Source organism: Lathyrus oleraceus, chromosome 3 (genome assembly GCF_024323335.1).
Source record: "Lathyrus oleraceus cultivar Zhongwan6 chromosome 3, CAAS_Psat_ZW6_1.0, whole genome shotgun sequence".
NCBI classification, from domain to species: domain Eukaryota; kingdom Viridiplantae; phylum Streptophyta; class Magnoliopsida; order Fabales; family Fabaceae; genus Lathyrus; species Lathyrus oleraceus.
Window position 1 is genome coordinate 145437398 of NC_066581.1, and position 26201 is coordinate 145463598.

A 26201-nucleotide genomic window follows, 5' to 3' on the forward strand; every position below is an offset into this window, starting at 1 on the left:
TCTTGCTACAAATAACCATCATCCTATACAAAACTTTCTTGCTGCAGATAATAATGATCATGCACTGAACTTAACATTAAATGAAGTTATCTCAAAGAACCTAAACAAGAACCAGCCCGAGGAAATTGCTCACACTAAGAACCTTCTTGCTGCAGATAACGATGATCCTATACAAAACATTCTTGCTACAAATATCCATCATCCTATACAGAACTTCCTTGCTGCAGATAACCATGATAATGGACTGAACCTGACATTGAATGAAGCTCCATCACAGAACCTGAACCAGAACCAGCCCGAGGAAGTTGCTCATATTGAGAACCTTCTTGCTGGAGATAACGATGATCCTATACAAGACTTTCTTGGTGCAAATAACCATCATCCTATACAGAACATTCTTGCTGCAAATAACCATGATCATGCACTGAACTTGACATTGAATGAAACTCCCTCACATATCCTGAACCAGAACCAGCCCGAGAAAGGCGATCATACTGAGAACCTTCTTGCTGCAGATAACGATGATCTTATACAGAACTTTCTTGCTGCAAATAACCATCATCCTATACCGAACTTTCGTGCTGCAGATAACCATGATCATGCACTAAACCTGACATTGAATGAAGCTCCCTCAGGGAACCTGAACCAGAACCAGCCCGAGGAAGTTGCTCATACTCAGAACCTTCTTGCTGCAGATAACGATGATCTTATACAGAACTTTCTTGCTGCAAATAACCATCATCCTATACAGAACTTTCTTCCTGCAGATAACCATGATCATGCACTGAACTTGACATTGAATGTAGCTCCCTCATAGAACCAGAACCAGAACCAGCCCGAGAAAGGCGCTCATACTGAGATCCTTCTTGCTGCAGATAACGATTATCTTATATAGAACATTCTTGCTGCAAATAACGATCATCCTTTACAAAACTTTCTTGCTGTAGATAACCATGATTATGCACTGAACCTGACATTGAATGAAGCTCCCTCACAGAACCTAAACCAGAACTAGCCCGAGGAGGTTGCTCATACTGAGAACCTTCTTGCTGCAGATAAGCATCATCCTATACAGAACTTTCTTGCTGCAAATAACCATCATCCCATACAAAACTTTTTTGCTGCAGATAACCATGATCATACACTGAACCTGACATTGAATGAAGCTCCCTCATAGAACCAGAACCAGAACCAGCCTGAGGAAGTTGCTCATACTGAGAACCTTCTTGCTGCAGATATCGATGATCCTATACAGAACTTTTTTGCTGCAAATAACTATCATCTTATACAGAACTTTCTTGTTGCAGATAACCATGATCATGCACTGAACCTGACATTGAATGAAGCTCCCTTACAGAACCTGAACCAGAAACAGCCCGAGGAAGTTGCACATATTGAGAACCTTCTTGCTGCAGATAACGATGATCCTATACATAACTTTCTTGCTACACATAACCATCATCCTATACAAAACTTTCTTGCTGCAGATAACAATGATCATGCACTGAACTTGACATTGAATGAAGCTATCTCAAAGAACCTAAACAAGAACCAGCCCGAGGAAATTGCTCATACTAAGAACCTTCTTGCTGAAGATAACGATGATCCTATACAGAACAATCTTGCTACAAATATCCATCATCCTATACAGAACTTCCTTGCTGCAGATAACCAAGATAATGGACTGAACCTGACATTGAATGAAGCTCCATCACAGAACCTGAACCAGAACCAGCCCGAGGAAGTTGCTCATATTGAGAACCTTCTTGCTGCATATAACGATGATCCTATACAAGACTTTCTTGCTGCAAATAACCATCATCCTATTCAGAACTTTCTTGCTGCAGATAACCATGATCATGCACTGAACCTGACATTAAATGAAACTCCCTCATAGATCCTGAACCAGAACCAGCCCGAGAAAGGCGATCATACTGAGAACCTTCTTGCTGGAGATAACGATGATCCTATACAAGACTTTCTTGCTGCAAATAACCATCATCCTATACAGAACATTCTTGCTGCAGATAACCATGATCATGCATTGAACTTGACATTGAATGAAACTCCCTCACAGATCCTGAACCAGAACCAGCCAGAGAAAGGCGATCATACTGAGAACCTTCTTGCTGCAGATAACGATGATCTTATACAGAACTTTCTTGCTGCAAATAACCATCATCCTATACCGAACTTTCTTGCTGCAGATAACCATGATCATGCACTAAACCTGACATTGAATGAAGCTCCCTCAGGGAACCTGAACCAGAACCTGCCCGAGGAAGTTGCTCATACTCAGAACCTTCTTGCTGCAGATAACGATTATCATATACAGAACTTTCTTGCTACAAATAACCATCATCCTATATAGAACTTTCTTCCTGCAGATAACCATGATCATGCACTGAACTTGACATTGAATGTAGCTCCCTCATAGAACCAGAACCATAACCAGCCAGAGAAAGGCGCTCATACTGAGAACCTTCTTGCTGCAGATAACGATTATCTTATATAGAACTTTCTTGCTGCAAATAACTATCATCCTTTACAGAACTTTCTTGCTGTAGATAACCATGATCATGCACTGAACCTGACATTGAATGAAGCTCCCTCACAGAACCTAAACCAGAAGCAACCCGAGAAGGTTGCTCATACTGAGAACCTTCTTGCTGCAGATAACCATAATCTAATACAGAACTTTCTAGCTACAAATAACCATCATCCTATACAAAATTTTCTTGCTGCAGATAACCATGATCATACACTGAACCTGACATTGAATGAAGCTCCCTCATAGAACCTGAACCAGAACCAGCCTGAGGAAGTTGCTCATACTGAGAACCTTCTTGCTGCAGATAACGATGATTCTATACAGAACATTCTTGCTGCAAATAACTATCATCTTATACAAAACTTTCTTGTTGCAGATAACCATGATCATGCACTGAACCTGACATGGAATGAAGCTCCCTTACAGAACCTGAACCAGAAACAGCCCGAGGAAGTTGCTGATATTGAGAACCTTCTTGTTGCAGATAACGAGGATCCTATACATAACTTTCTTGCTACAAATAACCATCATCCTATACAAAACTTTCTTGCTGCAGATAACAATGATCATGCACTGAACTTGACATTGAATGAAGCTATCTCAAAGAACATAAACAAGAACCAGCCCGAGGAAATTTCTCATACTAACAACCTTCTTGCTGCAAATAACGATGATCCTATACAGTACAATCTTGCTACAAATATCCATCATCCTATACAGAACTTCCTTGCTGCAGATAACCATGATAATGGACTGAACCTGACATTGGATGAAGCTCCATCACAGAACCTGAACCAGAACCAGCCCGAGGAAGTTGCTCATATTGAGAACCTTCTTGCTGTAGATAACGATGATCCTATACAAGACTTTCTTGCTGCAAATAACCATCATCCTATACAGAACTTTCTTGCTGCAGATAACCATGATCATGCACTGAACCTGAAATTGAATGAAACTCCCTCACAGATCCTGAACCAGAACCAGCCCGAGAAAGGCGATCATACTGAGAACCTTCTTGCTGTAGATAACGATGATCTTATACAGAACTTTCTTGCTGCAAATAACCATCATCCTATACCAAACTTTCTTGCTGCAAATAACCATGATCATGCACTAAACCTGACATTGAATGAAGCTCCCTCAGGGAACCTGAACCAGAACCAGCCCGAGGAAGTTGCTCATACTCAGAACGTTCTTGCTGCAGATAACGATGATCTTATACAGAACTTTCTTGCTGCAAATAACTATCATCCTATATAAGAACTTTCTTCCTGCAGATAACCATGATCATGCACTGAACTTGACATTGAATGTAGCTCCCTCATAGAACCAGAACCAGAACCAGCGCGAGAAAGTCGCTCATACTGAAAAACTTCTTGCTGCAGATAACGATTATCTTATACAGAACTTTCTTGCTACAAATAACCATCATCCTTTACAGAACTTTCTTGCTGTAGATAACCATGATCATGCACTGAACCTGACATTGAATGAAGCTCCCTCACAGAACCTAAACCAGAAGCAGCCCGAGAAGGTTGCTCATACTGAGAACCTTCTTGCTGCAGATAACCATCATCCTATACAGAACTTTCTTGCTGCAGATAACCATTATCCTATACAAATTTTCTTGCTGCAGATAACCATGATCATACACTGAACCTGACATTGAATGAAGCTCCCTCATAGAACCTGAACCAGAACCAGCCTGAGGAAGTTGCTCATACTGAGAACCTTCTTGCTGCAGATAACGATGATTCTATACAGAACATTCTTGCTGCAAATAACTATCATCTTATACAAAACTTTCTTGTTGCAGATAACCATGATCATGCACTGAACCTGACATGGAATGAAGCTCCCTTACAGAACCTGAACCAGAAACAGCCCGAGGAAGTTGCTGATATTGAGAACCTTCTTGCTGCAGATAACGAGGATCCTATACATAACTTTCTTGCTACAAATAACCATCATCCTATACAAAACTTTCTTGCTGCAGATAACAATGATCATGCACTGAACTTGACATTGAATGAAGCTATCTCAAAGAACATAAACAAGAACCAGCCCGAGGAAATTTCTCATACTAACAACCTTCTTGCTGCAAATAACGATGATCCTATACAGTACAATCTTGCTACAAATATCCATCATCCTATACAGAACTTCCTTGCTGCAGATAACCATGATAATGGACTGAACCTGACATTGAATGAAGCTCCATCACAGAACCTGAACCAAAACCAGCCCGAGGAAGTTGCTCATATTGAGAACCTTCTTGCTGTAGATAACGATGATCCTATACAAGACTTTCTTGCTGCAAATAACCATCATCCTATACAGAACTTTCTTGCTGCAGATAACCATGATCATGCACTAAACCTGAAATTGAATGAAACTCCCTCACAGATCCTGAACCAGAACCAGCCCGAGAAAGGCGATCATACTGAGAACCTTCTTGCTGTAGATAACGATGATCTTATACAGAACTTTCTTGCTACAAATAACCATCATCCTATACCAAACTTTCTTGCTGCAAATAACCATGATCATGCACTAAACCTGACATTGAATGAAGCTCCCTCAGGGAACCTGAACAAGAACCAGCCCGAGGAAGTTGCTAATACTCAGAACGTTCTTGCTGCAGATAACGATGATCTTATACAGAACTTTCTTGCTGCAAATAACTATCATCCTATACAGAACTTTCTTCCTGCAGATAACCATGATCATGCACTGAACTTGACATTGAATGTAGCTCCCTCATAGAACCAGAACCAGAACCAGCGCGAGAAAGGCGCTCATACTGAAAAACTTCTTGCTGCAGATAACGATTATCTTATACAGAACTTTCTTGCTACAAATAACCATCATCCTTTACAGAACTTTCTTGCTGTAGATAACCATGATCATGCACTGAACCTGACATTGAATGAAGCTCCCTCACAGAACCTAAACCAGAAGCAGCCCGAGAAGGTTGCTCATACTGAGAACCTTCTTGCTGCAGATAACCATCATCCTATACAGAACTTTCTTGCTGCAGATAACCATTATCCTATACAAAATTTTCTTGCTGCAGATAACCATGATCATACACTGAACCTGACATTGAATGAAGCTCCCTCATAGAACCTGAACCAGAACCAGCCTGAGGAAGTTGCTCATACTGAGAACCTTCTTGCTGCAGATAACGATGATTCTATACAGAACATTCTTGCTGCAAATAACTATCATCTTATACAAAACTTTCTTGTTGCAGATAACCATGATCATGCACTGAACCTGACATGGAATGAAGCTCCCTTACAGAACCTGAACCAGAAACAGCCCGAGGAAGTTGCTGATATTGAGAACCTTCTTGCTGCAGATAACGAGGATCCTATACATAACTTTCTTGCTACAAATAACCATCATCCTATACAAAACTTTCTTGTTGCAGATAACAATGATCATGCACTGAACTTGACATTGAATGAAGCTATCTCAAAGAACATAAACAAGAACCAGCCCGAGGAAATTTCTCATACTAACAACCTTCTTGCTGCAATAACGATGATCCTATACAGTACAATCTTGCTACAAATATCCATCATCCTATACAGAACTTCCTTGCTGCAGATAACCATGATAATGGACTGAACCTGACATTGAATGAAGCTCCATCACAGAACCTGAACCAAAACCAGCCCGAGGAAGTTGCTCATATTGAGAACCTTCTTGCTGTAGATAACGATGATCCTATACAAGACTTTCTTGCTGCAAATAACCATCATCCTATACAGAACTTTCTTGCTGCAGATAACCATGATCATGCACTAACCTGAAATTGAATGAAACTCCCTCACAGATCCTGAACCAGAACCAGCCCGAGAAAGGCGATCATACTGAGAACCTTCTTGCTGTAGATAACGATGATCTTATACAGAACTTTCTTGCTACAAATAACCATCATCCTATACCAAACTTTCTTGCTGCAAATAACCATGATCATGCACTAAACCTGACATTGAATGAAGCTCCCTCAGGGAACCTGAACCAGAACCAGCCCGAGGAAGTTGCTAATACTCAGAACGTTCTTGCTGCAGATAACGATGATCTTATACAGAACTTTCTTGCTGCAAATAACTATCATCCTATACAGAACTTTCTTCCTGCAGATAACCATGATCATGCACTGAACTTGACATTGAATGTAGCTCCCTCATAGAACCAGAACCAGAACCAGCGTGAGAAAGGCGCTCATACTGAAAAAATTCTTGCTGCAGATAACGATTATCTTATATAGAACTTTCTTGCTGCAAATAACCAACATCCTTTACAGAACTTTCTTGCTGTAGATAACAATGATCATGCACTGAACCTGACATTGAATGAAGATCCCTCACAGAACCTAAACCAGAACCAGCCCGAGGAGGTTGCTCATACTGAGAACCTTCTTGCTGCAGATAACCATCATCCTATACAGAACTTTCTTGCTGCAGATAACCATGATCATGCACTGAACCTGAAATTGAATGAAACTCCCTCACAGATCCTGAACCAGAACCAGCCCGAGAAAGGCGATCATACTGAGAACCTTCTTGCTGTAGATAACGATGATCTTATACAGAACTTTCTTGCTGCAAATAACCATCATCCTATACCAAACTTTCTTGCTGCAGATAACCATGATCATGCACTAAACCTGACATTGAATGAAGCTCCCTCAGGGAACCTGAACCAGAACCAGCCCGAGGAAGTTGCTCATACTCAGAACGTTCTTGCTGCAGATAACGATGATCTTATACAGAACTTTCTTGCTGCAAATAACTATCATCCTATACAGAACTTTCTTCCTGCAGATAACCATGATCATGCACTGAACTTGACATTGAATGTAGCTCCCTCATAGAACCAGAACCAGAACCAGCGCGAGAAAGGCGCTCATACTGAAAAACTTCTTGCTGCAGATAACGATTATCTTATACAGAACTTTCTTGCTGCAAATAACCATCATCCTTTACAGAACTTTCTTGCTGTGGATAACCATGATCATGCACTGAACCTGACATTGAATGAAGATCCCTCACAGAACCTAAACCAGAACCAGCCCGAGGAGGTTGCTCATACTGAGAACCTTCTTGCTGCAGATAACCATCATCCTATACATAACTTTCTTGCTGTAAATAACCATCATCCTATACAAAACTTTCTTGCTGCAGATAACCATGATCATACACTGAACCTGACATTGAATGAAGCTCCCTCATAGAACCTGAACCAGAACCAGCCTGAGGAAGTTGCTCATACTAAGAACCTTCTTGCTGCAGATAACGATGATCCTATACAGAACTTTCTTGCTGCAAATAACTATCATCTTATACAGAACTTTCTTGTTGCAGATAACCATGATCATGCACTGAACCTGACATTGAATGAAGCTCCCTTACAGAACCTGAACCAGAAACAGCCCGAGGAAGTTGCACATATTGAGAACCTTCTTGCTGCAGATAACGATGATCCTATACATAACTTTCTTGCTACACATAACCATCATCCTATATAAAACTTTCTTGCTGCAGATAACAATGATCTTGCACTGAACCTGACATTGAATGAAGTTATCTCAAAGAACCTAAACAAGATCCAGCCCAAGGAAATTGCTTATACTATGAACTTTCTTGCTGCAGATAACTATGATCCTATACAGAACAATCTTGCTACAAATATCCATCATCCTATACAGAACTTCCTTGCTGCAGATAACCAAGATAATCGACTGAACCTGACATTGAATGAAGCTCCATCACAGAACCTGAACCAGAACCAGCCCGAGGAAGTTGCTCACATTGAGAACATTCTTGCTGCATATAACGATGATCCTATACAAGACTTTCTTGCTGCAAATAACCATCATCCTATACAGAACTTTCTTTCTGCAGATAACCATGATCATGCACTGAACCTGACATTGAATGAAACTCCCTCACAGATCCTGAACCAAAACCAGCCCGAGAAAGGCGATCATACTGAGAACCTTCTTGCTGTAGATAACGATGATCTTATAGAGAACTTTCTTGCTGCAAATAACCATCATCCTATACCGAACTTTCTTGCTGCAGATAACCATGATCATGCACTAAACCTGACATTGAATGAAGCTCCCTCAGGGAACCTGAACCAGAACCAGCCCGAGGAAAATGCTCATACTCAGAACCATCTTGCTGCAGATAACGATGATCTTATACAAAACTTTCTTGCTGCAAATAACCATCATCCTATACAGAACTTTCTTCCTGCATATAACCATGATCATGCACTGAACTTGACATTGAATGTAGCTCCCTCATAGAACCAGAACCAGAACCAGCCCGAGAAAGGCGCTCATACTGAGAACCTTCTTGCTGCAGATAACGATTATCTTATATAGAACTTTCTTGCTGCAAATAACCAACATCCTTTACAGAATTTTCTTGCTGTAGATAACCATGATCATGCACTGAACCTGACATTGAATTAAGCGCCCTCACAGAACCTAAACCAGAACCAGCCCGAGGAGGTTGCTCATACTGAGAACCTTCTTGCTGCAGATAACCATCATCTAATACATAACTTTCTTGCTGCAAATAACCATCATCCTATACAAAATTTTCTTGCTGCAGATAACCATGATCATAAACTGAACCTGACATTGAATGAAGCTCCCTCATAGAACCTGAACCAGAACCAGCCTGTGGAAGTTGCTCATACTGAGAACCTTCTTGCTGCAGATAACGATGATTCTATACAGAACTTTGTTGCTGCAAATAACTATCAACTTATACAAAACTTTCTTGTTGCTGATAACCATGATCATGCACTGAACCTGACATGGAATGACCCTCCCTTACAGAACCTGAACCAGAAACAGCCCGAGGAAGTTGCTCATATTGAGAACCTTCTTGCTGCAGATAACGATGATCCTATACATAACTTTCTTGCTACAAATAACCATCATCTTATACAAAACTTTCTTGCTGCAGATAACAATGATCATGCACTGAACCTGACATTGAATGAAGTTATCTCAAAGAACATAAACAAGAACCAGCCCGAGGAAATTTCTCATACATAGAACCTTCTTGCTGTAGATAACGATGATCCTATACATTACGATCTTGCTACAAATATCCATCATCCTATACAGAACTTCCTTGCTGCAGATAACCATGATAATGGACTGAACCTTACATTGAATGAAGCTCCATCACAGAACCTGAACCAGAACCAGCCCGAGTAAGTTGCTCATATTGAGAACCTTCTTGCTGCAGATAACGATGATCCTTTATAAGACTTTCTTGCTGCAAATAACCATCATCCTATACAGAACTTTCTTGCTGCAGATAACCATGATCATGCACTGAACCTGACATTGAATGAAACTCCCTCACAGATCCTGAACCAGAACCAGCCCGAGAAAGGCGATCATACTGAGAACCTTCTTGCTGTAGATAACGATGATCTTATACAGAACTTTCTTGCTGCAAATAACCATCATCCTATACCGAACTTTCTTGCTGCAGATAACCATGATCATGCACTAAACCTGACATTGAATGAAGCTCCCTCAGGGAACCTGAACCAGAACCAGCCCGAGGAAGTTGCTCATACTCAGAACCTTCTTGCTGCAGATAACGATGATCTTATACAGAACTTTCTTGCTGCAAATAACCATCATCATATACAGAACTATCTTCCTGCAGATAACCATGATCATGCACTGAACTTGACATTGAATGTAGCTCCCTCATAGAACCAGAACCAGAACCAGCCCGAGAAAGGCGCTCATACTGAGAACCTTCTTGCTGCAGATAACGATTATCTTATATAGAACTTTCTTGCTGCAAATAACCAACATCCTTTACATAACTTTCTTGCTGTAGATAACCATGATCATCCACTGAACCTGACATTGAATTAAGCGCCCTCACAGAACCTAAACCAGAACCAGCCCGAGGAGGTTGCTCATACTGAGAACCTTATTGCTGCAGATAACCATCATCTAATACAGAACTTTCTTGCTGCAAATAACCATCATCCTATACAAAATTTTCTTGCTGCAGATAACCATGATCATGCACTGAACCTGACATTGAATGAAGCTCCCTTACAGAACCTGAACCAGAAACAGCCCGAGGAAGTTGCACATATTGAGAACCTTCTTGCTGCAGATAACGATGATCCTATACATAACTTTCTTGCTACACATAACCATCATCCTATATAAAACTATCTTGCTGCAGATAACAATGATCTTGCACTGAACCTGACATTGAATGAAGCTATCTCAAAGAACCTAAACAAGAACCAGCCCAAGGAAATTGCTCATACTAAGAACCTTCTTGCTGCAGATAACGATGATCTTATACATAACTTTCTTGCTACAAATAACCATCATCTTATACAAAACTTTCTTGCTGCAGATAACAATGATCATGCACTGAACCTGACATTGAATGAAGTTACATCAAAGAACATTAACAAGAACCAGCCCGAGGAAATTTCTCATACTAAGAACCTTCTTGCTGCAGATAACGATGATCCTATACAGTACAATCTTGCTACAAATATCCATCATCCTATACAGAACTTCCTTGCTGCAGATAACCATGATAATGGACTGAACCTGACATTGAATGAAGCTCCATCACAGAACCTGAACCAGAACCAGCCCGAGGAAGTTGCTCATATTGAGAACCTTCTTGCTGCAGATAACGATGATCCTTTACAAGACTTTCTTGCTGCAAATAACCATCATCCTATACAGAACTTTCTTGCTGCAGATAACCATGATCATGCACTGAACCTGACATTGAATGAAACTCCCTCACAGATCCTGAACCAGAACCAGCCCGAGAAAGGCGATCATACTGAGAACCTTCTTGCTGTAGATAACGATGATCTTATACAGAACTTTCTTGCTGCAAATAACCATCATCCTATACACCGAACTTTCTTGCTGCAGATAACCATGATCATGCACTAAACCTGACATTGAATGAAGCTCCCTCAGGGAACCTGAACCAGAACCAGCCCGAGGAAGTTGCTCATACTCAGAACCTTCTTGCTGCAGATAACGATGATCTTATACAGAACTTTCTTGCTGCAAATAACCATCATCCTATACAGAACTTTCTTCCTGCAGATAACCATGATCATGCACTGAACTTGACATTGAACGTCGCTCCCTCATAGAACCAGAACCAGAACCAGCCCGAGAAAGGCGCTCATACTGAGAACCTTCTTGCTGCAGATAACGATTATCTTATATAGAACTTTCTTGCTGCAAATAACCATCATCCTTTACAGAACTTTCTTGCTGTAGATAACCATGATCATCCACTGAACCTGACATTGAATGAAGCTCCCTCACAGAACCTAAACCAGAACCAGCCCGAGGAGGTTGCTCATACTGAGAACCTTCTTGCTGCAGATAACCATCATCTATACAGAACTTTCTTGCTGCAAATAACCATCATCCTATACAAAATTTCTTGCTGCAGATAACCATGATCATGCACTGAACCTGACATTGAATGAAGCTCCCTTACAGAACCTGAACCAGAAACAGCCCGAGGAAGTTGCACATATTGAGAACCTTCTTGCTGCAGATAACGATGATCCTATACATAACTTTCTTGCTACAAATAACCATCATCCTATACAAACTTTCTTGCTGCAGATAACCATGATCATGCACTGAACCTGACATTGAATGAAGCTATCTCAAAGAACCTAAACAGAAACCAGCCCGAGAAATTGCTCATACTAAGAACCTTCTTGCTGCAGATAACGATGATCTTATACATAACTTTCTTGCTACAAATAACCATCATCTTATACAAAACTTTCTTGCTGCAGATAACAATGATCATGCACTGAACCTGACATTGAATGAAGTTATATCAAAGAACATTAACAAGAACCAGCCCGAGGAAATTTCTCATACTAAGAACCTTCTTGCTGCAGATAACGATGATCCTATACAGTACAATCTTGCTACAAATATCCATCATCCTATACAGAACTTCCTTGCTGCAGATAACCATGATAATGGACTGAACCTGACATTGAATGAAGCTCCATCACAGAACCTGAACCAGAACCAGCCCGAGGAAGTTGCTCATATTGAGAACCTTCTTGCTGCAGATAACGACGATCCTTTACAAGACTTTCTTGCTGCAAATAACCATCATCCTATAGAGAACTTTCTTGCTGCAGATAACCATGATCATGCACTGAACCTGACATTGAATGAAACTCCCTCACAGATCCTGAACCAGAACCAGCCCGAGAAAGGCGATCATACTGAGAACCTTCTTGCTGTAGATAACGATGATCTTATACAGAACTTTCTTGCTGCAAATAACCATCATCCTATACCGAACTTTCTTGCTGCAGATAACCATGATCATGCACTAAACCTGACATTGAATGAAGCTCCCTCAGGGAACCTGAACCAGAAGCAGCCCGAGGAAGTTGCTCATACTCAGAACCTTCTTGCTGCAGATAACGATGATCTTATACAGAACTTTCTTCCTGCAGATAACCATGATCATGCACTGAACTTGACATTGAATGTATCTCCCTCATAGAACCAGAACCAGAACCAGCCCGAGAAAGGCACTCATACTGAGAACCTTCTTGCTGCAGATAACGATTATCTTATACAGAACTTTCTTGCTGCAAATAACCATCATCCCTAACAGAACTTTCTTGCTGTAGATAACCATGATCATGCACTGAACCTGACATTGAATGAAGATCCCTCACAGAACCTAAACCAGAACCAGCCCGAGGAGGTTGCTCATACTGAGAACCTTCTTGCTGCAGATAACCATCATCCTATACAGAACTTTCTTGCTGCAAATAACCATCATCGTATACAAACATTTCTTGCTGCAGATAACCATGATCATACACTGAAGCTGACATTGAATAAAGCTCCCTCATAGAACCTGAACAATAACCAGCCCGAGGAAGTTGCTCATACTGAGAACCTTCTTGCTGCAGATAACGATGATTCTATACAGAACTTTGTTGCTGCAAATAACTATCATCCTATACAGAACTTTCTTGCTGCAGATAACCATGATCATGCACTGAACCTGACATTGAATGAAACTCCCTCACAGATCCTGAACCAGAACCAGCCCGAGAAAGGCGATCATACTGAGAACCTTCTTGCTGTAGATAACGATGATCTTATACAGAACTTTCTTGCTGCAAATAACCATCATCCTATACCGAACTTTCTTGCTGCAGATAACCATGATCATGCACTGAACCTGACATTGAATGAAGCTCCCTCAGGAACCTGAACCAGAACCAGCCCGAGGAAGTTGCTCATACTCAGAACCTTCTTGCTGCAGATAACGATGATCTTATACAGAACTTTCTTCCTGCAGATAACCATGATCATGCACTAAACTTGACATTGAATGTATCTCCCTCATAGAACCAGAACCAGAACCAGCCCGAGAAAGGCGCTCATACTGAGAACCTTCTTGCTGCAGATAACGATTATCGTATACAGAACTTTCTTGCTGCAAATAACCATCACCCCTAACAGAACTTTCTTGCTGTAGATAACCATAATCATGCACTGAACCTGACATTGAATGAAGATCCCTCACAGAACCTAAACCAGAACCAGCCCGAGGAGGTTGCTCATACTGAGAACCTTCTTGCTGCAGATAACCATCATCCTATACAGAACTTTCTTGCTGCAAATAACCATCATCCTATACAAACTTCTTGCTGCAGATAACCATGATCATACACTGAACCTGACATTGAATAAAGCTCCCTCATAGAACCTGAACCAGAACCAGCCTGAGGAAGTTGCTCATACTGAGAACCTTCTTGCTGCAGATAACGATGATTCTATACAGAACTTTGTTGCTGCAAATAACTATCATCCTATATAGAACTTTCTTGCTGCAGATAACCATGATCATGCACTGAACTTGACATTGAATGAAACTCCCTCACAGATCATGAACCAGAACCAGCCCGAGAAAGGCGATCATACTGAGAACCTTCTTGTTGTAGATAACGATGATCTTATACCGCACTTTCTTGCTGCAAATAACCATCATCCTATACCGAACTTTCTTGCTGCAGATAACCATGATCATGCACTAAACCTGCCATTGAATGAAGCTCCCTCAGGGAACCTGAACCAGAACCAGCCCGAGGAAGTTGCTCATACTCAGAACTTTCTTGCTGCAAATAACTATCATCCATTACAGAACTTTCTTCCTGCAGATAACCATGATCATGCACTGAACTTGACATTGAATGTAGCTCCCTCATAGAACCAGAACCAGAACCAGCCCGAGAAAGGCGCTCATACTGAGAACCTTCTTGCTGCAGATAACGATTATCTTATACAGAACTTTCTTGCTGCAAATAACCATCATCCCTAACAGAACTTTCTTGCTGTAGATAACCATGATCATGCACTGAACCTGACATTGAATGAAGATCCCTCACAGAACCTAAACCAGAACCAGCCCGAGGAGGTTGCTCATACTGAGAACCTTCTTGCTGCAGATAACCATCATCCTATACAGAACTTTCTTGCTGCAAATAACCATCATCCTATACAAAACTTTCTTGCTGCAGATAACCATGATCATGCACTGAACCTGACATTGAATGAAGCTCCCTCATAGAACCTGAACCAGAACCAGCCTGAGGAAGTTGCTCATACTGAGAACCTTCTTGCTGCAGATAACGATGATCCTATACAGAACTTTCTTGCTGCAAATAACTATCATCTTATACAGAACTTTCTTGTTGTAGATAACCATGATCATGCACTGAACCTGACATTGAATGAAGCTCCTTACAGAACCTGAACCAGAAACAGCCCGAGGAAGTTGCTCATATTGAGAACCTTCTTGCTGCAGATAACGATGATCCTATACATAACTTTCTTGCTACAAATAACCATCATCTTATACAAAACTTTCTTGCTGCAGATAACCATGATCATGCACTGAACCTGACATTGAATGCAGTTCTCTCAAAGAACATAAACAAGAACCAGCCCGAGGAAATTTCTCATACTAAGAAGCTTCATGCTGCAGATAACGATGATCCTATACAGTACAATCTTGCTGCAAATAACCATCATCCTATACCGAACTTTCTTGCTGCAGATAACCATGATCATGCACTAAACCTGACATTGAATGAAGCTCCCTCAGGGAACCTGAACCAGAACCAGCCCGAGGAAGTTGCTCATACTCAGAACTTTCTTGCTGCAAATAACCATCATCCTATACAGAACTTTCTTCCTGCAGATAACCATGATCATGCACTGAACTTGACATTGAATGTAGCTCCCTCATAGAACCAGAACCAGAACCAGCCCGAGAAGTTGCTCATACTGAGAACCTTCTTGCTGCAGATAACGATTATCTTATATAGAACTTTCTTGCTGCAAATAACCAACATCCTTTACATAACTTTCTTGCTGTAGATAACCATGATCATGCACTGAATCTGACATTGAATTAAGCTCCCTCACAGAACCTAAACCAGAACCAGCCTGAGGAGGTTGCTCATACTGAGAACCTTCTTGCTGCAGATAACCATCATCTAATACAGAACTTTCTTGCTGCAAATAACCATCATCCTATACAAAATTTTCTTGCTGCAGATAACCATGATCATACACTGAACCTGACATTGAATGAAGCTCACTCATAGAACCTGAACCAGAACCAGCCTGAGGAAGTTGCTCATACTAAGAACCTTCTTGCTGCAGATAACGATGATTCTATACAAAACTTTCTTGCTGCAAATAACTATCATCTTATATAAAACTTTCTTGTTGCAGATAACCATGATCATGCACTGAACCTGACATGGAATGAACCTCCCTTACAGAACCTGAACCAGAAACAGCCCGAGGAAGTTGCTCATATTGAGAACCTTCTTGCTGCAGATAACGATGATCCTATACATAACTTTCTTGCTACAAATAACCATCATCTTATATAAAACTTTCTTGCTGCAGATAACAATGATCATGCACTGAACCTGACATTGAATGCAGTTATCTCAAAGAACATAAACAAGAACCAGCCCGAGGAAATTTCTCATACTAAGAAGCTTCTTGCTGCAGATAACGATGATCCTATACAGTACAATCTTGCTACAAATATCCATCATCCTATACAGAACTTCCTTGCTGCAGATAACCATGATAATGGACTGAACCTGACATTGAATGAAGCTCCATCACAGAACCTGAACCAGAACCAACCCGAGGAAGTTGCTCATATTGAGAACCTTCTTGCTGCAGATAACGATGATCCTTTACAAGACTTTCTTGCTGCAAATAACCATCATCCTATACAGAACTTTCTTGCTGCAGATAACCATGATCATGCACTGAACCTGACATTGAATGAAACTCCCTCACAGATCCTGAACCAGAACCAGCCCGAGAAAGGCGATCATACTGAGAACCTTCTTGCTGTAGATAACGATGATCTTATACAGAACTTTCTTGCTGCAAATAACCATCATCCTATACCGAACTTTCTTGCTGCAGATAACCATGATCATGCACTAAACCTGACATTGAATGAAGCTCCCTCAGGGAACCTGAACCAGAACCAGCCCGAGGAAGTTGCTCATACTCAGAACCTTCTTGCTGCAGATAACGATGATCTTATACAGAACTTTCTTGCTGCAAATAACCATCATCCTATACAGAACTATCTTCCTGCAGATAACCATGATCATGCACTGAACTTGACATTGAATGTAGCTCCCTCATAGAACCAGAACCAGAACCAGCCCGAGAAAGACGCTCATACTGAGAACCTTCTTGCTGCAGATAACGATTATCTTATATAGAACTTTCTTGCTGCAAATAACCAACATCCTTTACATAACTTTCTTGCTGTAGATAACCATGATCATGCACTGAATCTGACATTGAATTAAGCTCCCTCACAGAACCTAAACCAGAACCAGCCCGAGAAGGTTGCTCATACTGAGAACCTTCTTGCTGCAGATAACCATCATCTAATACAGAACTTTCTTGCTGCAAATAACCATCATCCTATACAAAATTTTCTTGCTGCAGATAACATGATCATGCACTGAACCTGACATTGAATGAAGCTCCCTCATAGAACCTGAACCAGAACCAGCCTGAGGAAGTTGCTCATACTGAGAACCTTCTTGCTGCAGATAACGATGATTCTATACAGAACTTTGTTGCTGCAAATAACTATCATCTTATATAAACTTTCTTGTTGCAGATAACCATGATCATGCACTGAACCTGACATGGAATGAACCTCCCTTACAGAACCTGAACCAGAAACAGCCCGAGAAAGTTGCTCATATTGAGAACCTTCTTGCTGCAGATAACGATGATCCTATACATAACTTTCTTGCTACAAATAACCATCATCTTATACAAAACTTTCTTGCTGCAGATAACAATGATCATGCACTGAACCTGACATTGAATGAAGTTATCTCAAAGAACATAAACAAGAACCAGCCCGAGGAAATTTCTCATACTTAGAACCTTCTTGCTGCAGATAACGATGATCCTATACATTACAATCTTGCTACAAATATCCATCATCCTATACAGAACTTCCTTGCTGCAGATAACCATGATAATGGACTGAACCTGACATTGAATGAAGCTCCATCACAGAACCTGAACCAGAACCAGCCCGAGGAAGTTGCTCATATTGAGAACCTTCTTGCTGCAGATAACGATGATCCTTTACAAGACTTTCTTGCTGCAAATAACCATCATCCTATACAGAACTTTCTTGCTGCAGATAACCATGATCATGCACTGAACCTGACATTGAATGAAACTCCCTCACAGATCCTGAACCAGAACCAGCCCGAGAAGGCGATCATACTGAGAACCTTCTTGCTGTAGATAACGATGATCTTATACAGAACTTTCTTGCTGCAAATAACCATCATCCTATACCGAACTTTCTTGCTGCAGATAACCATGATCATGCACTAAACCTGACATTGAATGAAGCTCCCTCAGGGAACCTGAACCAGAACCAGCCCGAGGAAGTTGCTCATACTCAGAACCTTCTTGCTGCAGATAACGATGATCTTATACAGAACTTTTTTGCTGCAAATAACTATCATCCTATACAGAACTTTCTTCCTGCAGATAACCATGATCATGCACTGAACTTGACATTGAATGTAGCTCCCTCATAGAACCAGAACCAGAACCAGCCCGAGAAAGGCGCTCATACTGAAAACCTTCTTGCTGCAGATAACGATTATCTTATACAGAAATTTCTTGCTGCAAATAACCATCATCCCTAACAGAACTTTCTTGCTGTAGATAACCATGATCATGCACTGAACCTGACATTGAATGAAGCTCCCTCATAGAACCTGAACCAGAACCAGCCTGAGGAAGTTGCTCATACTAAGAACCTTCTTGCTGCAGATAACGATGATTCTATACAGAACTTTCTTGCTGCAAATAACTATCATCTTATATAAAACTTTCTTGTTGCAGATAACCATGATCATGCACTGAACCTGACATGGAATGAACCTCCCTTACAGAACCTGAACCAGAAACAGCCCGAGGAAGTTGCTCATATTGAGAACCTTCTTGCTGCAGATAACGATGATCCTATACATAACTTTCTTGCTACAAATAACCATCATCTTATATAAAACTTTCTTGCTGCAGATAACAATGATCATGCACTGAACCTGACATTGAATGCAGTTATCTCAAAGAACATAAACAAGAACCAGCCCGAGGAAATTTCATATACTAGAACCTTCTTGCTGCAGATAACGATGATCCTATACAGATCTTTCTTGCAAATATCCATCATCCTATACAGAACTTCCTTGCTGCAGATAACCATGATAATGGACTGAACCTGACATTGAATGAAGCTCCATCACAGAACCTGAACCAGAACCAGCCCGAGGAAGTTGCTCATATTGAGAACCTTCTTGCTGCAGATAACGATGATCCTTTACAGAACTTTCTTGCTGCAAATAACCATCATCCTATACAGAACTTTCTTGCTGCAGATAACCATGATCATGCACTGAACCTGACATTGAATGAAACTCCCTCACAGATCCTGAACCAGAACCAGCCCGAGAAAGGCGCCATACTGAGAACCTTCTTGCTGTAGATAACGATGATCTTATACAGAACTTTCTTGCTGCAAATAACCATCATCCTATACCGAACTTTCTTGCTGCAGATAACCATGATCTTGCACTAAACCTGACATTGAATGAAGCTCCCTCAGGGAACCTGAACCAGAAGCAGCCCGAGGAAGTTGCTCATACTCAGAACCTTCTTGCTGCAGATAACGATGATCTTATACAGAACTTTCTTGCTGCAAATAACCATCATCCTATACAGAACTATCTTCCTGCAGATAACCATGATCATGCACTGACCTGACATTGAATGTAGCTCCCTCATAGAACCAGAACCAGAACCAGCCCGAGAAAGACGCTCATACTGAGAATCTTCTTGCTGCAGATAACGACTATCTTATATAGAACTTTCTTGCAGCAAATAACCAACATCCTTTACATAACTTTCTTGCTGTAGATAACCATGATCATGCACTGAATCTGACATTGAATTAAGCTCCCTCACAGAACCTAAACCAGAACCAGCCCGAGAAGGTTGCTCATACTGAGAACCTTCTTGCTGCAGATAACCATCATCTAATACAGAACTTTCTTGCTGCAAATAACCATCATCCTATACAAAATTTTCTTGCTGCAGATAACCATGATCATACACTGAACCTGACATTGAATGAAGCTCCCTCATAGAACCTGAACCAGAACCAGCCTGAGGAATTTGCTCATACTGAGAACCTTCTTGCTGCAGATAACGATGATTCTATACAGAACTTTGTTGCTGCAAATAACTATCATCTTATATAAAACTTTCTTGTTGCAGATAACCATGATCATGCACTGAACCTGACATGGAATGAACCTCCCTTACAGAACCTGAACCAGAAACAGCCCGAGAAAGTTGCTCATATTGAGAACCTTCTTGCTGCAGATAACGATTATCCTATACATAACTTTCTTGCTACAAATAACCATCATCTTATTCAAAACTTTCTTGCTGCAGATAACAATGATCATGCACTGAACCTGACATTGAATGAAGTTATCTCAAAGAACATAAACAAGAACCAGCCCGAGGAAATTTCTCATACTTAGAACCTTCTTGCTGCAGATAACGATGATCCTATACATTACAATCTTGCTACAAATATCCATCATCCTATACAGAACTTCCTTGCTGCAGATAACCATGATAATGGACTGAACCTGACATTGAATGAAGCTCCATCACAGAACCTGAACCAGAACCAGCCCGAGTAAGTTGCTCATATTGAGAACCTTCTTGCTGCAGATAACGATGATCCTTTATAAGACTTTCTTGCTGCAAATAACCATCATCCTATACAGAACTTTCTTGCTGCAGATAACCATGATCATGCACTGAACCTGACATTGAATGAAACTCCCTCATAGATCCTGAACCAGAACCAGCCCGAGAAAGGCGATTATACTGAGAACCTTCTTGCTGTAGATAACGATGATCTTATACAGAACTTTCTTGCTGCAAATAACCATCATCCTATACCGAACATTCTTGCTGCAGATAACCATGATCATGCACTAAACCTGACATTGAATGAAGCTCCCTCAGGGAACCTGAACCAGAACCAGCCCGAGGAAGTCGCTCGTACTCAGAACCTTCTTGCTGCAGATAACGATGATCTTATACAGAACTTTTTTGCTGCAAATAACTATCATCCTATACAGAACTTTCTTCCTGCAGATAACCATGATCATGCACTGAACTTGACATTGAATGTAGCTCCCTCATAGAACCAGAACCAGAACCAGCCCGAGAAAGACGCTCATACTAAGAACCTTCTTGCTGCAGATAACGATTATCTTATACAGAAATTTTTTGCTGCAAATAACCATCATCCCTAACAGAACTTTCTTGCTGTAGATAACCATGATCATGCACTGAACCTGACATTGAATGAAGCTCCCTCATAGAACCTGAACCAGAACCAGCCTGAGGAAGTTGCTCATACTAAGAACCTTCTTGCTGCAGATAACGATGATTCTATACAGAACTTTGTTGCTGCAAATAACTATCATCTTATATAAAACTTTCTTGTTGCAGATAACCATGATCATGCACTGAACCTGACATGGAATGAACCTCCCTTACAGAACCTGAACCAGAAACAGCCCGAGAAAGTTGCTCATATTGAGAACCTTCTTGCTGCAGATAACGATTATCCTATACATAACTTTCTTGCTACAAATAACCATCATCTTATTCAAAACTTTCTTGCTGCAGATAACAATGATCATGCACTGAACCTGACATTGAATGAAGTTATCTCAAAGAACATAAACAAGAACCAGCCTGAGGAAATTTCTCATACTTAGAACCTTCTTGCTGCAGATAACGATGATCCTATACATTACAATCTTGCTACAAATATCCATCATCCTATACAGAACTTCCTTGCTGCAGATAACCATGATAATGGACTGAACCTGACATTGAATGAAGCTCCATCACAGAACCTGAACCAGAACCAGCCCGAGTAAGTTGCTCATATTGAGAACCTTCTTGCTGCAGATAACGATGATCCTTTATAAGACTTTCTTGCTGCAAATAACCATCATCCTATACAGAACTTTCTTGCTGCAGATAACCATGATCATGCACTGAACCTGACATTGAATGAAACTCCCTCACAGATCCTGAACCAGAACCAGCCCGAGAAAGGCGATTATACTGAGAACCTTCTTGCTGTAGATAACGATGATCTTATACAGAACTTTCTTGCTGCAAATAACCATCATCCTATACCGAACTTTCTTGCTGCAGATAACCATGATCATGCACTAAACCTGACATTGAATGAAGCTCCCTCAGGGAACCTGAACCAGAACCAGCCCGAGGAAGTTGCTCATACTCAGAACCTTCTTGCTGCAGATAACGATGATCTTATACAGAACTTTTTTGCTGCAAATAACTATCATCCTATACAGAACTTTCTTCCTGCAGATAACCATGATCATGCACTGAACTTGACATTGAATGTAGCTCCCTCATAGAACCAGAACCAGAACCAGCCCGAGAAAGACGCTCATACTGAGAACCTTCTTGCTGCAGATAACGATTATCTTATACAGAAATTTCTTGCTGCAAATAACCATCATCCCTAACAGAACTTTCTTGCTGTAGATAACCATGATCATGCACTGAACCTGACATTGAATGAAGATCCCTCACAGAACCTAAACCAGAACCAGCCCGAGGAGGTTGCTCATACTGAGAACCTTCTTGCTGCAGATAACCATCATCCTATACAGAACTTTCTTGCTGCAAATAACCATCATCGTATACAAAAATTTCTTGCTGCAGATAACCATGATCATACACTGAACCTGACATTGAATAAAGCTCCCTCATAGAACCTGAACCAGAACCAGCCTGAGGAAGTTGCTCATACTGAGAACCTTCTTGCTGCAGATAACGATGATTCTATACAGAACTTTATTGCTGCAAATAACTATCATCTTATACAGAACTTTCTTGTTGCAGATAACCATGATCATGCACTGAACCTGACATGGAATGAACCTCCCTTACAGAACCTGAACCAGAAACAGCCCGAGGAAGTTGCTCATATTGAGAACCTTCTTGCTGCAGATAACGATGATCCTATACATAACTTTCTTGCTACAAATAACCATCATCTTATACAAAACTTTCTTGCTGCAGATAACAATGATCATGCACTGAACCTGACATTGAATGTAGTTGTCTCAAAGAACATAAACAAGAACCAGCCCGAGGAAATTTCTCATACTAAGAAGCTTCTTGCTGCAGATAACGATGATCCTATACAGTACAATCTTGCTACAAATATCCATCATCCTATACAGAACTTCCTTGCTGCAGATAACCATGATAATGGACTGAACCTGACATTGAATGAAGCTCCATCACAGAACCTGAACCAGAACAAGCCCGAGGAAGTTGCTCATATTGAGAACCTTCTTGCTGCAGATAACGATGATCCTTTACAAGACTTTCTTGCTGCAAATAACCACCATCCTATACAGAACTTTCTTGCTGCAGATAACCATGATCATGCACTGAACCTGACATTGAATGAAACTCCCTCACAGATCCTGAACCAGAACCAGCCCGAGAAAGGCGATCATACTGAGAACCTTCTTGCTGTAGATAACGATGATCTTATACAGAACTTTCTTGTTGCAAATAACCATCATCCTATACCGAACTTTCTTGCTGCAGATAACCATGATCATGCACTAAACCTGACATTGAATGAAGCTCCCTCAGGGAACCTGAACCAGAATCAGCCCGAGGAAGTTGCTCATACTCAGAACCTTCTTGCTGCAGATAACGATGATCTTATACAGAACTTTCTTGCTGCAAATAACCATCATTCTATACAGAACTTTCTTCCTGCAAATAACCATGATCATGCACTGAACTTGACATTGAATGTAGCTCCCTCATAGAACCAGAACCAGAACCAGCCCGAGAAAGGCGCTCATACTGAGAACCTTCTTGCTGCAGATAATAATTATCTTATATAGAACTTTCTTGCTGCAAATAACCAACATCCTTTACATAACTTTCTTCCTGTAGATAACCATGATCATGCACTGAACCTGACATTGAATTAAGCTCCCTCACAGAACCTAAACCAGAACCAGCCCGAGGAGGTTGCTCATACTGAGAACCTTCTTGCTGCAGATAACCATCATCTAATACAGAACTTTCTTGCTGCAAATAACCATCATCCTATACAAAATTTTCTTGCTGCAGATAACCATGATCATACACTGAACCTGACATTGAATGAAGCTCCCTCATAGAACCTGAACCAGAACCAGCCTGAGGAAGTTGCTCATACTGAGAACCTTCTTGCTGCAGATAACGATGATTCTATACAGAACTTTGTTGCTGCAAATAACTATCATCTTATATAAAACTTTCTTGTTGCAGATAACCATGATCATGCACTGAACCTGACATGGAATGAACCTCCCTTACAGAACCTGAACCAGAAACAGCCTGAGAAAGTTGCTCATATTAGGAACCTTCTTGCTGCAGATAACGATGTTCCTATACATAACTTTCTTGCTACAAATAACCATCATCTTATACAAAACTTTCTTGCTGCAGATAACAATGATCATGCACTGAACCTGACATTGAATGAAGTTATCTCAAAGAACATAAACAAGAACCAGCCCGAGGAAATTTCTCATACTTAGAACCTTCTTGCTGGAGATAACGATGATCCTATACAGTACAATCTTGCTACAAATATCCATCATCCTATACAGAACTTCCTTGCTGCAGATAACCATGATAATAGAATGAACCTGACATTGAATGAAGCTCCATCACAGAACCCGAACCAGAACCAGCCCGAGGAAGTTGCTCATATTGAGAACCTTCTTGCTGCAGATAACGATGATCCTTTACAAGACTTTCTTGCTGCAAATAACCATCATCCTATACAAAACTTTCTTGCTGCAGATAACCATGATCATGCACTGAACCTGACATTGAATGAAACTCCCTCACAGATCCTGAACCAGAACCAGCCCGGGAAAGGCGATCATACTGAGAACCTTCTTGCTGTAGATAACGATGATCTTATACAGAACTTTCTTGCTGCAAATAACCATCATCCTATACCGAACTTTCTTGCTGCAGATAACCATGATCATGCACTAAACCTGACATTGAATGAAGCTCCCTCAGAGAACCTAAACCAGAACCAGCCTGAGGAAGTTGCTCATACTCAGAACCCTTTTGCTGCAGATAACGATGATCTTATACAGAACTTTCTTGCTGCAAATAACTATCATCCTATACAGAACTTTCTTCCTGCAGATAACCATGATCATGCACTGAACTTGACATTGGATGTAGCCCCCTCATAGAACCAGAACCAGAACCAGCCCGAGAAAGGCGCTCATACTGAGAACCTTCTTGCTGCAGATAACAATTATCTTATACAAAACTTTCTTGCTGCAAATATCCATCATCCTATACAGAACTTCCTTGCTGCAGATAACCATGATCATGCACTGAACCTGACATTGAATGAAGCTCAATCACAGAACCTGAACCAGAACCAGCCCGAGGAAGTTGCTCATATTGAGAACCTTCTTGCTGCAGATAACGATGATCCTTTACAAGACTTTCTTGCTGCAAATAACCACCATCCTATACAGAACTTTCTTGCTGCAGATAACCATGATCATGCACTGAACCTTACATTGAATGAAACTCCCTCACAGATCCTGAACTAGAACCAGCCCGAGAAAGGCGATCATACTGAGAACCTTCTTGCTGTAGATAACGATGATCTTATACAGAACTTTCTTGCTGCAAATAACCATCATCCTATACCGAACTTTCTTGCTGCAGATAACCATGATCATGCACTAAACCTGACATTGAATGAAGCTCCCTCAGGGAACCTGAACCAGAACCAGCCCG